This window comes from Ursus arctos, unplaced genomic scaffold (genome assembly GCF_023065955.2).
Source record: "Ursus arctos isolate Adak ecotype North America unplaced genomic scaffold, UrsArc2.0 scaffold_6, whole genome shotgun sequence".
NCBI lineage: Eukaryota > Metazoa > Chordata > Mammalia > Carnivora > Ursidae > Ursus > Ursus arctos.
The window spans coordinates 70,033,883-70,047,884 of record NW_026623078.1 but is presented as its reverse complement, the minus strand read 5'-3'; positions in this window follow the sequence as shown (position 1 = coordinate 70,047,884).

Below are 14,002 nucleotides of genomic sequence, written 5' to 3'. Positions count from 1 at the left end.
TTACTGCACCCCTGTGGAGTGGAGAAGTCATTGCCATGTTATCATTGGCACCAGTATCAGCTCTATCTACCCTCCTCAGTAGGTTATCAGTGTCAACTATTGCCAACAAGGGGGTCAAGTAAAAAATGATTAGCCCAACATTTGCATACATTTTGTAACAAGATGACCTTTTTCTTTTTCTTTTTAAAGAGAAGCACAGATTATTTGAAACCAACGATGCTAATTAGGCTTGGCTGCCTCAGCAGGATAAAATAAATCAACCAATCTACTTTTTGGAAGCAGAAGGTGGGAAAAAGGCTACTTCTGAGCTGACTGTGCACCAAGAGACAAATCCTTGTTTCATATAAATTGTCTATGAAAATTCCTCTAGATGAATGCAGGAGGGAAATCTGGCAGAAGTCCTAGAGCAGGATAAAGATGTTTGAAAATCCTTTCAGAAATCATAACTTAGATGCTTCTCCCATCTGTCCCATTTCTGCCAAGAAATATGACCCTCTTTCTTATAGGATTTTCAAAGCACGAGAAGACTTCAGAATGGTACATAGAGAAAGAGGTATTACTCCTTTTCACAGGGGCAATCTAAAACCTCTTGGACCCCTTTCCGACCAGACTCTCAGGGGCTGAGAACCTTGTGGTAAGAAGTCTAATGAGATGAGTTTATATTTATGGCTGTCCCTGTCCTGCCTTCCTTTAGGGGATCTCTGTGTACTGTGAAGGCAGAAAGCTTAGTCAGGAAGGAAAAGACCAAGGGCAATGGTATTCTTCTAAAAAATCAAGGGGATGAGTTTATAAGGCTGTGGTGTTCATTAAGGCTGTTCATAAATATTTTGGCTCTGTTCTGGGCTATGGTAGGATTATACTTCCCCAACCCCATTAAAGTTAGGCATGGCTCTGTGACTTGCTGTGGGCAATAAAATGTGAGCGCAAGTGCTATGTATCGGTTTCTGTAGAAAATGTTAAGAACCAGTGTGATGCATCATGTTCTCTTTCCTTTTGTCACAGTGACAGGCAACATTTGAAATTGTGGATGATTTTTTTAGACTGGGTGTGATGGTTAATTTTATATGTCAACCTGGCTAGGCTATGGTGCCTTGTTGTTTGGTCAAACAACCAGTGTAGATGTTGCTGTGAAGATTGATCTATCTATCTATCTATCATCTATCTATCTATCTATCTATCTATCTATCTATCTATCTATCTATGATTAACACTAAATCAGTAGACTTTAAGTAAAGCAGACTATCCTCATTATGTGGGTGGGCCTCACCCAATCATTTGAAGTCCCTAAGAGCGGACTATGATTTCTCAAAGAGGAAGGAATTCTCTTCCAGACTATAACATAGAGACCCTGCTTGAGTTTCCAGCCTGTTACCCTGTGGAATTCAGATCTGAGACTACAAAATCAATCCTTATCTGAATTTCCAGCCTGTTGGGCTGCTTCACAGATACTGGACTTACCAGCCCTACTATCATGTGAGCCAATTCCTTAAAGTAAAATAAATCTCTATGTACATATTCTATTGGTTCTGTTTCTTTGTTTTACTCTAATACACTGGGTGAGAGTGAACTGGAGCAGAAACCCAGCCAACTCATAATGGAAATGTAGAGTGAGCAAGAAATAAACTTTTGTCATTAAAAGCCACTGAGATTTCGGGGTTGTTTGCTGCTGCAGCATAACCTACCCTATCCCTACTGATAAGGAGATTAGGTATAATCTGTCCCATTCATCTACATTTTTTTTCTTATAACTTTTATTTTTAGGAGCACAACTAAATCTCACTTGGGCATCATGATTCAACTTGACTTAAACGAACTTAAAATCATTCTAACAATTACCCTGTCTCTAAATATTCATATGAAATATCAAAATTAGCTGAGAGAAGAAAGGTTGGAAGGAAATTAATATTAGCCAATGGCTTACTTCTGAACCAGGTGCTAAGCCAGGTGGTTGGCATATATCTCATTTATTTCTAAAAGTAGTTTATAAGGTATGTATTGTATTATTTTATAGGTGAGAGAACTAAGGCCAAAGAGAGTTAGTGAACGCCAGATGTGAAATTTAGAGTCAGAATTACGTATTCTAAAGCTCATGGTAATTCTATTAATTAGGATTTTTTTAAAAAAGAATTTATTTATTTATTTATTTATTTGACAGCCAGAGCCAGCCAGAGAGAGAGGGAACACAAGCAGGGGGAGTGGGAGAAGAAGAAGCAGGCTCCCAGCGGAAGAGCCTGATGTGGGGCTCGATCCCAGAACGGCTGGGATCACACCCTGAGCCGAAGGCAGACACTTAACGACTGCGCCACCCAGGCGCCCCTAATTAGGATTTTTAACAGCAGAAAAAGAATTTATTGCAATCGCATCAGGAAGCTCATAGCATCAATAGGAAGGACTGGAGAACAGGTTCATAAAAGGACAGATATTCAGGGCACCAGGGGTCTGGAAGTAAGAATGGTTTAATGGTGTTACTAGGAGATGCTGATGGAAGGAATGTGGTTATGCCCTTTCTGGTGCTTTCTGTTTTGTTCCATTTCTGTTCAAGTTCAAAGTTCTGCATTCAGCGGGCTTACCTTGGAATTATGGGTTCACTCCTTGGCAACTGCATTGACAGTCCCAGTAAAACCACTTGCCATTGGAGAGAAGTGATTCCATAGAAGGACGTTAGGGACTGTTGTCACAAAAAACTGTGTGTGTGTGTGTGTGGGGGGGTGGTGGTGAATATTAGGCAGCCAAAAAGAAGAGCAATTACAGGTATCCTCTGAGGAGCGACCTACAATAGTACCTGTTTTCGCTAACGGAAAGAAACCGGAAAAAGAGTTTCACTTTTACGACAAAAGGCGAAAAGCGAAAATAGCGTTCAGCGTTGGTTTTGCGGCTGCCGTTATGCAGGTAGCCGGATGCGAGCAGCAGCGTGTCAGCCGCCAGCCGCCAGAGCTTTGCCCTGTGTCTGGTGAGCATCTGTGCTTTATTTAGATTTATTTTGTGCATCCATTAGCAAGATGTGTCCTAAGGTATCAGAAAGCCTGAGAGAGGTTATATTTTGGGTCTGGGAATGCTCGAAAACATTTCCGTATAAATTAATGGAAACTCCTTGGCTTTATGCCATTTCGGTTTGTCAAAGATTTCTTAGGAACGCTCCACTCTTTGGTAGTGGAGAAAAACCAACCGGTGCATGATTTGGTTTGGCTGGGAGAGAGTCCCATTTTCTGCCTGTTGTCCTGATGTAATATCAAAGAGACCACCTCCATTCTTAAAAATGCCCTCATTCGAAGGATAAATTATGGGGTCACGAAATAGCATGTCACGAAATAGCATCCCACGTATACATCGACGCTGTTATTCACCTGAAGCCTTGGGTGCCAGAAATGGGGCATTTCCCTAGGCATAGTAGGTTGTTACAGGGTTGTTTTTCTATTTGTTATGGTTCAGCTCCCAGCAGTGTATTTCTAAATTCTTGAATCATTAAAAAAAAAATTTTTTTTTTTTAAAAAGTAGGTTTCATGCCCAACGTGGAGCCCAATGCAGGACCTTAACTCACGATCCTAAGATCAAGACCTGAGCTGAGATCAAGAGTTGGACGCTTAACCCACTGAGCCACCCAGGCATCCGCTAAATTCCTGAATCATTTTTGTCTGATTGGTTATTACCTAGTTCTACTGGCTAGAAATTATATGTGCCTTTTGCTGATGAAGACTTATGCTGTCTCTAGGTGACACTTTTCTTTCTGATGAGAAGGACTAGGGACTAGGGTGGCAGGTAACTGGAACAACTTCCAAGCTTTGCGCAGGATTTCGGTTGTTCAAGAGGCTGTTACCAAGGGCATCTGTCAAGTTGAATATAACCGTGAGCAGGTCTTATAGATCCCACTTCCTTGATATCTTTTGAATCCGTGCATTTTACCTTCATTGCTAATACCCTGGTTCAAGCCACCACTATCTGTCACAAGGATTACCACCTCCTGATTGGCACAGGGCCTTCACTGTTGGGTCTGGTCAGTTCATTCACGACCCAGCAGTCCGAGTGATCTTCCTAAGGTGACAGCCTGATTACATCAGCTCCCTTGCTCTGATGGCTCCCTACTGCTCTTGGTTGAAGTCGAAATGCCTTCACCTGACCTGCAAGGCCTGCCTGAGCTGGCCCAGCTTTCCTTCTCTCTTAGTGCTCCACACTGATGCCCACTGATGCCCTTTCCTTCTGCTGCTCTGGGACTCAGGTCTTTTGCAGATCTTATTCCTTCGGTCTGGACATCTATTTCCTTTTTTCCCACCAACTCCTACTTACCCTTAACTCTTAGCTTAGCATTGGTAATAATCGTTTTAATAGCTCACCTATACAGAACACTTACTTATATGCCAGATGCCATGCTGCCTGCTTCACGGGGACTATCTCATTTGATCTTTTCAGCCATCCTAGCAAGTAGGTGCTACTATTTTCATTAGCAGCCCTATTTGACAGATCAGGTGGTTGGGGTTCAGAGAAGATAAATGCCTTGCCAGGATACACAGCTCATAAAAGGCAGAGCCAGGATTCGAACCGGGAAAACAGATGCAGAGCCTGTACCCTTCACCCTGTGCTACCAGGCTTTTTAAGCATTTCCTCCCGGCAGCTCTTGCCTCCCCTGACTTTCTTAGGTGCCTTTTTCTAAGGAGCATCTGCATTAGGTGTCTCTTCTCAGTGCCTCTAGGATAGCATAGAGCTTTCTCATCAGCCTGTACGATAATGACCTGTTTGTTTTTCTTTTCTTCTGGATCATAAGACCCATGAGTCTGGTGTCTTTTTCATTCTTTTACTTGAGTAGGCAGAGGTCTTATCACATAGTAGGTGCTCAATAAGTGTTGGTTGACTGGATGATTAAAAATTAGGTGTTGGTACTCCCCTTGTTTGTGTTCCCTCTCTCGCTGTCTCTCTCTGTCAAATAAATAAAATCTTTTTAAAAAAATTAGGTGTTGGTATTTAGGTCTTGAAAAGCTACAAATTCCTCCCCCATCCTACCTCCCTACCTTGCTCCTCAGATTATTTTCCATTGCCATTGATCTTAGAAGTATTTCTCTTACTGCTTTTAGGAGTATATTAAAATCTAATTTAATAGCCCCTCCTCTGGGTCTTTGCCTGGGAGATTTTCTCCATGAAAAGATCTCCTTTCTCCCTGCTGCTAATTCATGTTCTTCTTACTTCAGTTGCCATTAGGACATGAGTCTTCTTTGACTTACTCACGTGGCTTCTCTTACCCATTTCCCTTCAGTTGGGGACTAAGATGCCTGGCCCTGGGTATGGCACAGACCCACGTTGTCCCCCATATCGGTCTTCCCTTTATCATTACGGAGATGAGCATATTGCCAATGATTGCATGGCTGCCTTCCCCAGGCTCCTTGTAGCTGGGAAGTAGACTTTTGATTGACTGAAATTTTGACCAGTGATACTAGTTTTGTGAGTGAATTCAAGAAGTGTCCTTACAGGAAGCACAAAGATCTTTTTTCTTATCTTTTCTCCATTCTGTTGTCAAAGGTCTGTGCTGGAGCTCTAGCAAGCATCTTGGACCATGAGAACAAGAGCTGTACTCCAGAGATGGTGGTGTGGTGAGCTGGGAGGAGCCTGAGTCCCAGACAACTTTGCATGGCTTCCATACCGTTCCTAGACTGTCTACTCTTGACTTCTTTTGTATCACTGACAGTATGCACTCTTATTTGTAGCTTCTCTGTTATATGCAGGCAAACCCAATCCTGTCTCATACGCTGGTCTTTGGGAGTCTGCACGTGCTCAGCAGTCATGAAAAGCTGGGTGGTGTCTCTAAGTGGCAGCTCTCAGGGGGAAAGAGGTGGGTTTCTCACAAGTATTTGAGACTTTGACTTCTGGTCATGACTCTACCATGAATTGTTTACATACCCTTGAACAAGTCACATCATCTTTTTGGGGATGGTTGGTTGGTGGATGAAGTAGGACCATGTGATGGTCTTTAAAAGGTCTGTGATGACAAACGCCATATCTTTAAGAAAAGAACTACTAAAGACAGAGACCTGGACCAATACAAATTGATTTGGCAGGAAAAATTTTCACAGTTTTTTCTGAAACCTCCTGTGCCTTGTTCCTTGCTCTTGCTGAAAAATGCTCTCTGAGGGGCACCTGGGTGGCTCAGTCGTTAAACGTCTGCCTTCTGCTCAGGGAGTGATCCCAGGGTCCTGGGATTGAGCCCTGGATTGGGCTCCCTGCTCTGCTGGAAGCCTGCTTCTTCCTCTCCCACTCCCCCTTCTTGTGTTCCCTCTCTTGCTGGCTGTCTCTCTCTCTCTGTCAAATAAATAAATAAAATCTTTAAAAAAAAAAAGAAATGCTCTCTGGGTTCTAGCTTCAGGCTGAGGTGTGGGATCTGGGCTGGAGCAAATGTTAGCGCTGCTTGTGTGGGTGTGATAGCTCTGACTCTGCCGTTCAGTCTTCAGGGGCCTCTTGGATCTCAGAGTCTGCTCTTGCTCTCCTGGCCTACCTGGGATTCTGTGTCTATCAAGTGCAATAAAAATGTTTCTTTTCTATAATCCTCTTTCTTTAATAAGCTCTGAACAAAGGCAAAGCTGGTAGGGCCACGCCGGTCCCGTGTTCACACATGCGTCCTTCCACACATAATCATTGTGTGAGCTGTTTGCTCTTAAGATTTTTCTGACCTTTGTTTGCTCATTGAAGCTGACTTCATAGGAGTAAAGTGTGTGTGTGTGTGTGTGTGTGCTCGCACGTGTGCGAATTTGTGAGTGTTTGGAGGATATAGGGAGAAGAGTGAAGAGAGAGGGTGGTGAATATTCTGAGGCTAAAATCGAAAAAAAAAAAAAATCTAGTTGGCCCTGGTCCAGAACCTTTCTGGAGATGGTCCCGAAGCTCGTACTCTGTTTCATGTGTCTCTGCATTAGGAACGACTCTGTCCTTATGTACCTGGGCCATCAAGCCTGTATGGTAATGGCACTCACTCCTCCCATGCTTGGTCAGCATCCCCATGGCAGATGTTGGTGATCTCTGCTGCCTTTTCATCTGAACTGGGTAGTGTTTCCAAGTTGGTTTCAGTGTGGTTTTGTCTTCAGCGTTTACTGGTGAATTCACGTTGACCTCAGTCTGCACTGATTGGCTGTGGTCTCTCTGCTGGAGTACATCCTCTCAGGGCCAGACATCTGTGCCTGGCGTTGTACTGGGTGGCCAGCTGCTGAGAGCACAAGGTAAGCTGGAGGACCCTGCAGATGCCCTTGAATGACATTCCTCATCTGCACCAGACTCATTCTTTATGGCTCAACTCCTTTTGGGATGCCTTCCCATAGTCCAACAAAAGAAGCCATGGGATTGGGTTTGGATGAATTAGTTTGGAGATCACGTAAAAGTGATTTGAAAAATGTAATATGCTGGTAGTGGAAGGAGCCCAGGATCAAGAGAAGATTTGGGTTCAAAGTCCAGATTCTGCCATTTTCCTTGGTTAAATACATGAAGCTATCTGTTTTAAAACTTTTCCTTAATAATAAAATGGGGATGATGATAATGATTAGCTCCCAAGCCATTAATACTTGAACACATTAGTGAATGTTGGCTTTGTAACTGGAGGTCCAGGGATTAAACTCTGCTTCTCCTCTTCCAAGCGAACAAATCTTAGGAAAATCATCTATTTTTCTGAGTTTCCCTTTCCTATCTATTAAATCATAATAATTTCTACTTCAGAGTAGGTTATAATTATTCAAGAAGTAAACGTGCTATGATAATTATGCCTTTATTGTTATTGCTAAGAATGGCAATAATTTCTTCGAAGTCCCTGTTGTTCATACCCAACTCTTTCCAGTTTGCAGGGGCATGCTATGAGTCTGTTTTCCTGAGGTATAGCAACACAGGTCAGAGTAAGGTATATCATTTGTGGTAGTTTCCTGGGTGTTTTGGATGTGGTATTATTAGCAGTAAGAGAATCACAGTAGCTGCAGATGACACTTTGCCCGATGAACCAATGGGCCCATCCAACAACATTGCTAGCTCCACTCTGACTTGTGCCCCTGAACAGTGAGTATGGGGCTACTTATACAGTATAGACCATGCATAGACACATGGTGGGATACCATGTGAATGGCACCTCCTAAAATGGTGCAGTGTACAACCTGTACAACTCTATGTGGTGGCTCTGGCATCTACCTGTCCATCCAGAGACCTCCAGATTTTCTCCCCCTGAAGTGGTGTCTGGGCAAAAGGTCTGACTTTTTTGATGGGGTTTTTGTAGTGCTGGAGGCTATATTGGAATGTTTTCCTTACCTGGGTCACTGGGGGACTCCATGACCAAGAAAGCATGTAGAGAAAAGAACTGGGAAGGCAGCTAAATTTTAGGAACCAGCAGGTGAACCCAGGTGGTTCCTAGATGAAGGGGCCTGAAGTTGCTATCAAAGCTGGGAGGGAAAACAAGCAATCTCAGAACAAGGAAGAAGAACAAATTCAGGTGGATAGAGTGCACAGCGAGGGTCGAATCAACCCCCCTCGAGCAGACTGTGTTGGTCTGATATTTGCTTTAATGCTCAGGTTGAGGTGGCCAATGAACCTGCCAGGTTCAGTGGCTCTTTGTAACAGAATTCAGTTTGGCTCTTTGTAACAGAAACTATCAAGTAGTTTATCTTAAAGATTTTATCTTCTCTCGTTAAAGAAGATGAAAGATAAGCATGATGGGGCTGGTATGGTGTCCTAATAGGATCGTCTGGGAATGAGAAAGCCTCCTTCTATCTTTCTGCTTGAAGGCTCCCATCTGAAGGCCACCTCAAGATTCAAGATGGGTATTGGAGTGCCGCCTGTTACATCAGTGTCCCAAGTACTACCACGACAGAAGATGGCAGGAAGGACAAAAGGGGTGAGTTTCCTGGCTGAGTCAGCTCCTATTAATCAATCTTCCTGGAAGACCCCATATTTCTGCTGACTGTCTTTGGCCACACTTAATGTCGTAGCCACATATATCTGAAAAGGAGTTCAGGAAATTTAGAATAATAGCTGGGTACGTTTCTGCCCCTAATAAAATTGGGGCATTGTTGTAATGAGGGAGAGGAAAATGGTTATGACGGACAAGTGATAGCCTTTGTCACAGGGGCCCTTTGCATATCTCTTTCTAGGACTATTTGTGTTAGAATTGTCCTTAAAAAGCAGCTAGCAGGCACAAGTGATTGTGCTGGGTATATAGTTAACTGCTCAGAAAATGCCAACTGGGTTATTGAATTAGAACATTTGTTAAACCATTACACTGATTGAAGGGCAGGGGAAAATATGAGCTCCTTTTTTTGAAGACTTGGGTAGTTGGGGCCAGAGCAAACATTCCTGGTAACGTGGGCCTGGCTTGCAGAAAGCCCAGCTGTTCCAAAAACTCAGCATGGGTCAGAACTTGATCTTTCCTTTGTTGCTGCTTCACATGACAGCTCTTCATTAGAACATTGTGTAAGGTGGCTACTGGTGCCATAAGAAAGAGGTTTGTGACTCATGAAATTACTTCTTGGCGAAAAACGTATTACGCTAAAGTAATGAGGCAATGACATTTTTTTTTCACCTATATTCCAAGGTATTACTTGCCAGTGATTGCTCAAGGAAACTTGGCCTTGACATGGCATACCAGCATATACCGAATATTGCAAAATTTTAGGCTCACCCAATAAACAGAAAAGCCAGACCATATGGGTTAGGTAGGTCATTAGAAGTGAGCTGGGTTGATTTATGCTTTGAAGTGTCAGTCATTATAGTAAAACAATTATTGAGCATATACCGTGTTATAAATGTTTGGAGGGAGGCTAGTGGCTACAAAGATAAATGATACTTGGTTTTCGCTTAGCGTAGGAGATAGGATGTGATGGCACGATTAGACGAGGTAGAACGTGAGGAGGGGTCTAACAGAGAAGCAGTTGGAAGCGGAGCAGGGCGGGGTGGGCTCAGATTGGGGCCAGCAGGGAGGCTCCGAGGGCAGCTGCGTGAAAGAGGTGGAGAGGGCGCCTTGAAGGACAGGGGAGTTTTGGGCCCATGGAGGCAGGGATTGGGAGGACAGAGGAGTGTTCACTATGAAGGGAACCACAGCAGGAAGTATCTGGAGAGCAGACAGCCTGGGGTATCTTCAGATGCTGCGGGGGAATCAGCCATCTGCACATGTAAATGTGTACTCTGGGAAAAAGGGTTCCAGATGCACATAAGCTTGGGGGGATGCTAGGGTTTTAATTAAATATTAGCATATTGAAGGCTCTGAGAAGGTCCTTTTTTAAAAGGCAAATTTCTATCTATTTAATTTTGTTAAGCAAGTAAATGAATTTATATGTGCAGAAAAGCCTTTCTTTTTTTTTTTTTTTCTTTTTTAACCCAGATGTAGAGTGTTGGAAATGTAGTTTAGCAGTGTTTCCACGAAGAAGTGGGTTTGCTAGGCATCTAGCTGGTCTCTGCTGACAGACATCCTCCTCAGACTGACATGTTGGCCCCACAGCAGGATAGGCTTCTACGGCCAGAGTTCTTTCTTCACTACCCACTCCACAGCTCATCCACAAAGGAAGTAAAAAAGCAGCGTTCTTCAAAGCTTTTTGCTCCTTTATGCCCTAAAAGTGTTTTGAAGAACTATGTACCCCTTTACATATTTCTTAACTTACAAGGTTCTTTCTTCATAAATTTAAATAATTGCAGAGGACAAAATTTCTAATACATTATAAATATTGAACATATTATAAATATTGAATATAAAATGATGCATCAGTCTTTTAAAGTAATTCAGTGGCATAGATAGCACAGTCATCGGATACCTACTGTCATCTAATTAAAGAAACACACACATGCACAAGCTTTTACTTAATAAGCCGGAAATTCTGTATCACATCTGTCTACCTTAAAAATCACGTTTTTATTCTTCTTCCACCACAATAAGAATTTTCTCTTATTGTAACATATTTTCATGTTTAGAGGTCTTTTACTGATCAACCTATAACATTTCTCTGCAACAAAAATGTGTTTATTTTTTATTTTTTAAAGATTTTTTAAAATTTATTTATTCGACAGAGATAGAGACAGCCAGCGAGAGAGAGGGCACACAAGCAGGGGGAGTGGGAGAGGAAGAAGCAGGCTCATAGCAGAAGAGCCTGATGTGGGGCTCGATCCCAGATCGCCGGGATCACGCCTGAGCCGAAGGGAGACGCTTAACCGCTGCGCCACCCAGGCGCCCCCAAAAATGTGTTTAAACATTGAAACAAAAGTTATTTCCTGGGACTCCGAGACTCTACGTTTCAAAACAAATTTCTTTTGGATTGAATTATCATTATTACGAGTTCACAGTTGATCAAAGTAACATATGTGCATATACTGTATGTTTTAATAAATATTAGTCATAAGAGTAAATTGTTATTGGAAATGCTTCTCTTAATGATAAATATGGGGCAGAAGTTATATTTCCCTATTCATGGAAGCTCTGCAAATGTCAGAATGTTGGATTGTCCCTTTTTGGCACTTTGGGTTTGTTGCATACTTTGTATGGCTGAAAATTATGCTTTTTTTTCCCCCAAGAAGGGGTGAAGAATGGGGAGGGAGGCTGGGAAGGAATTGGCATGCTGCTTCAAAGTGCTTTCTCACACAGCTCAATTTTATAAAAGAATACCCGTCTGAAAATTGCAGATCTGCAACTTGCCTCCTCTGAAACTAGTTTATTTGTGCCCATATATGCCTTGTGAGGTCATCATGTGACTGTAGCGCAGTTTGAAGACCACTGGTAATTGGAAAAGACAAATGACCCTCCTATCAGGATACCTCATTTTGCTCATAACTGGCTATATTCCCCTAAATCAGTTACCTAACCACAAGGGATTCAGCCTCCTCCTGGTTCAGAGAACACCGAGATGCTTCTGGCACCCCTTTTCTGATTTCCAAGGCATCCTTCTGGGGGTGGAAGTGATTGTCTAACTGAAGCTTCATGTGTTACTAAAGATATCCATCAAACATGTTTTCCAGGCAATTAGATTCTGTGGCCGTCTCATCTCAACATATCAAACAGATTTATGAAGTTAATCTTTGACCTTTGCAACAACTAGAAAGGAACAGAGATGAAGGGGAACAGAGCTTTTGGGCATTTTCTTTTTGTTGTTGCTGTTTTTTTGGCTTGATTAGATATCTGGTTTCCGCAGCTTGCATGACTAATTCTGGGCTTCAATTACTCTCTTATAACCTTAGCATGTAAAGATGGAAAAATTCCCCTGACATGTTCAGGAAACATTTATTACAGACTGTTTTATACGTCTGGTCAGAATGGGCTAACTGATTTTTCACAAGAACAGAATTTGGCAGAAAGCCTAGCCTCTTTTAGTCCCTCTCTTGCCAAAAATCACTCTGGAGCCAACCTGTAGGCCTTGTGATGTCCCATAGGAGGCCAGACTGGGAAAGGGCTTGGGTGGGTGTAACCCTTTCACCTACAGTGGGAAACAAGATCCATGGAGAGATAGAGGACCTCTCCCCACTGTGTTTCTGGGGAATATAGGGTGAAGCTCAGTGGCTTTATCTTCCTAGAAAGGGAATAATGGCACATTACACATGGAAGATTGGGAAAGGCACAGAGAATAGAGAAGCTGGACCACAGTCCATCCTCACAATTAGCAAGAAGAACAACGTAGGAAGATGGTCCACCTGTCCTCTTTCAAATCTCCAGATTCTGTGGTTTACCTGGCCCAGCCTCTGAATCACCTCTCCCTGTCTAGTATGGCTTTGATCTCCATCTGAAGATTCAGCCCCCTTCTCGCTCTCAAGACAAATGCAGAGGAGAGGCAGGAGGTCCTCGAGCCACAGGAAGGGTTTAAACAGGCAGTGTCAGGATCAGATTTTAGTTCAGATTTACTGCTGTGGCTGCAGCTGTGCGGAGGATGTTCAGGTTACGCCGTGGCGATAAAGTTGTCATTCTGTTGGAGAAACCCAATGAGTTTCACATGCGCGTTGCCTGTTTTATGCGGTGAACACTGACAGTATCTCTGGCTTGCAGCAGAAGGCTGTTATCACCTTTATTGGAGATGAGCAAACCAGCCTGAGTTGCTGAAAAATGGATATTTTTAAGAAGGTCTCCACTCAGCCAGCTTGATAGGCCTTGAGCTCTGGACCCAGACAGTCCAGGATCTGATTGCCTGCCCTTCTTCTTCCTGTATGACCTTGGGCAAGTTACTGCCCTTCTCTCAGCTTGTTCCTTGTCAAGTGGGGAGGGTAATTGTGGCTGCTATACGGGATTATCATGATGATTATGTTCCTGGCCTGTATAAATATTATGCTTTCTATTTTCTTTCCTGAGCCAGTGCTGAGGAAAGAGGGGAGAGCCATGGTTAGAAGAAAAGAATGGGAGTGGTGGGCACGTAGGAAGTATGGGAACAGGAGGGTATGATGTCTGAGTTGGATGGACAGAGGTGCTGCAATTTTGCTTAAGATTAGTGCTGGTTCTGTCTCATTTCTAGCTCAGACATCCTAACTCTTGGCTCATAGGCTGGTTGGTCATGGTCTAAACACATTTTGTTTGGTCCCCAGGATTAGCTGGATCTGAGTAATAGCTGGTCCCTTGAGATGGGTATATTAGTCAGTGTTCTACAGAGGAACAAAACCAACAAGGTGTGTGTGTGTGTGTTTATTTTAAGGAATTGGTGATTGTGGTGGCTTGGCAAGTCTAAAACCTACAAGGTAGACCAGCAGGCTGGAGACCCGGCTAAGAGTTGGGGTCTGAGTCCAAAGGCCATCTGCTGGCAGAGTCCCTTCTTGCTGGAGGGAGGTCAGTCTTTGTTCAACTTTTGCTCTCAATTGACTGAGCCACCCAGATGCCCCAAAGAAGTCCACCTACCTAATGCAAATCTTCTCCAAAAAAACACCTTCACAAGAACATCTAGAATAATGCCTAACTAAGTATGTGGGCACCATAGCCCGGCCAAGTTGACACATAAATTCAGCTATCACAGTGGGTGTGCACTTGCAGTCGCCTCGATTGTCTGACACCTGACCCATGCCGTTCACTCACTCATCTTCCTGACTCAGAGGTGTTTGAGTC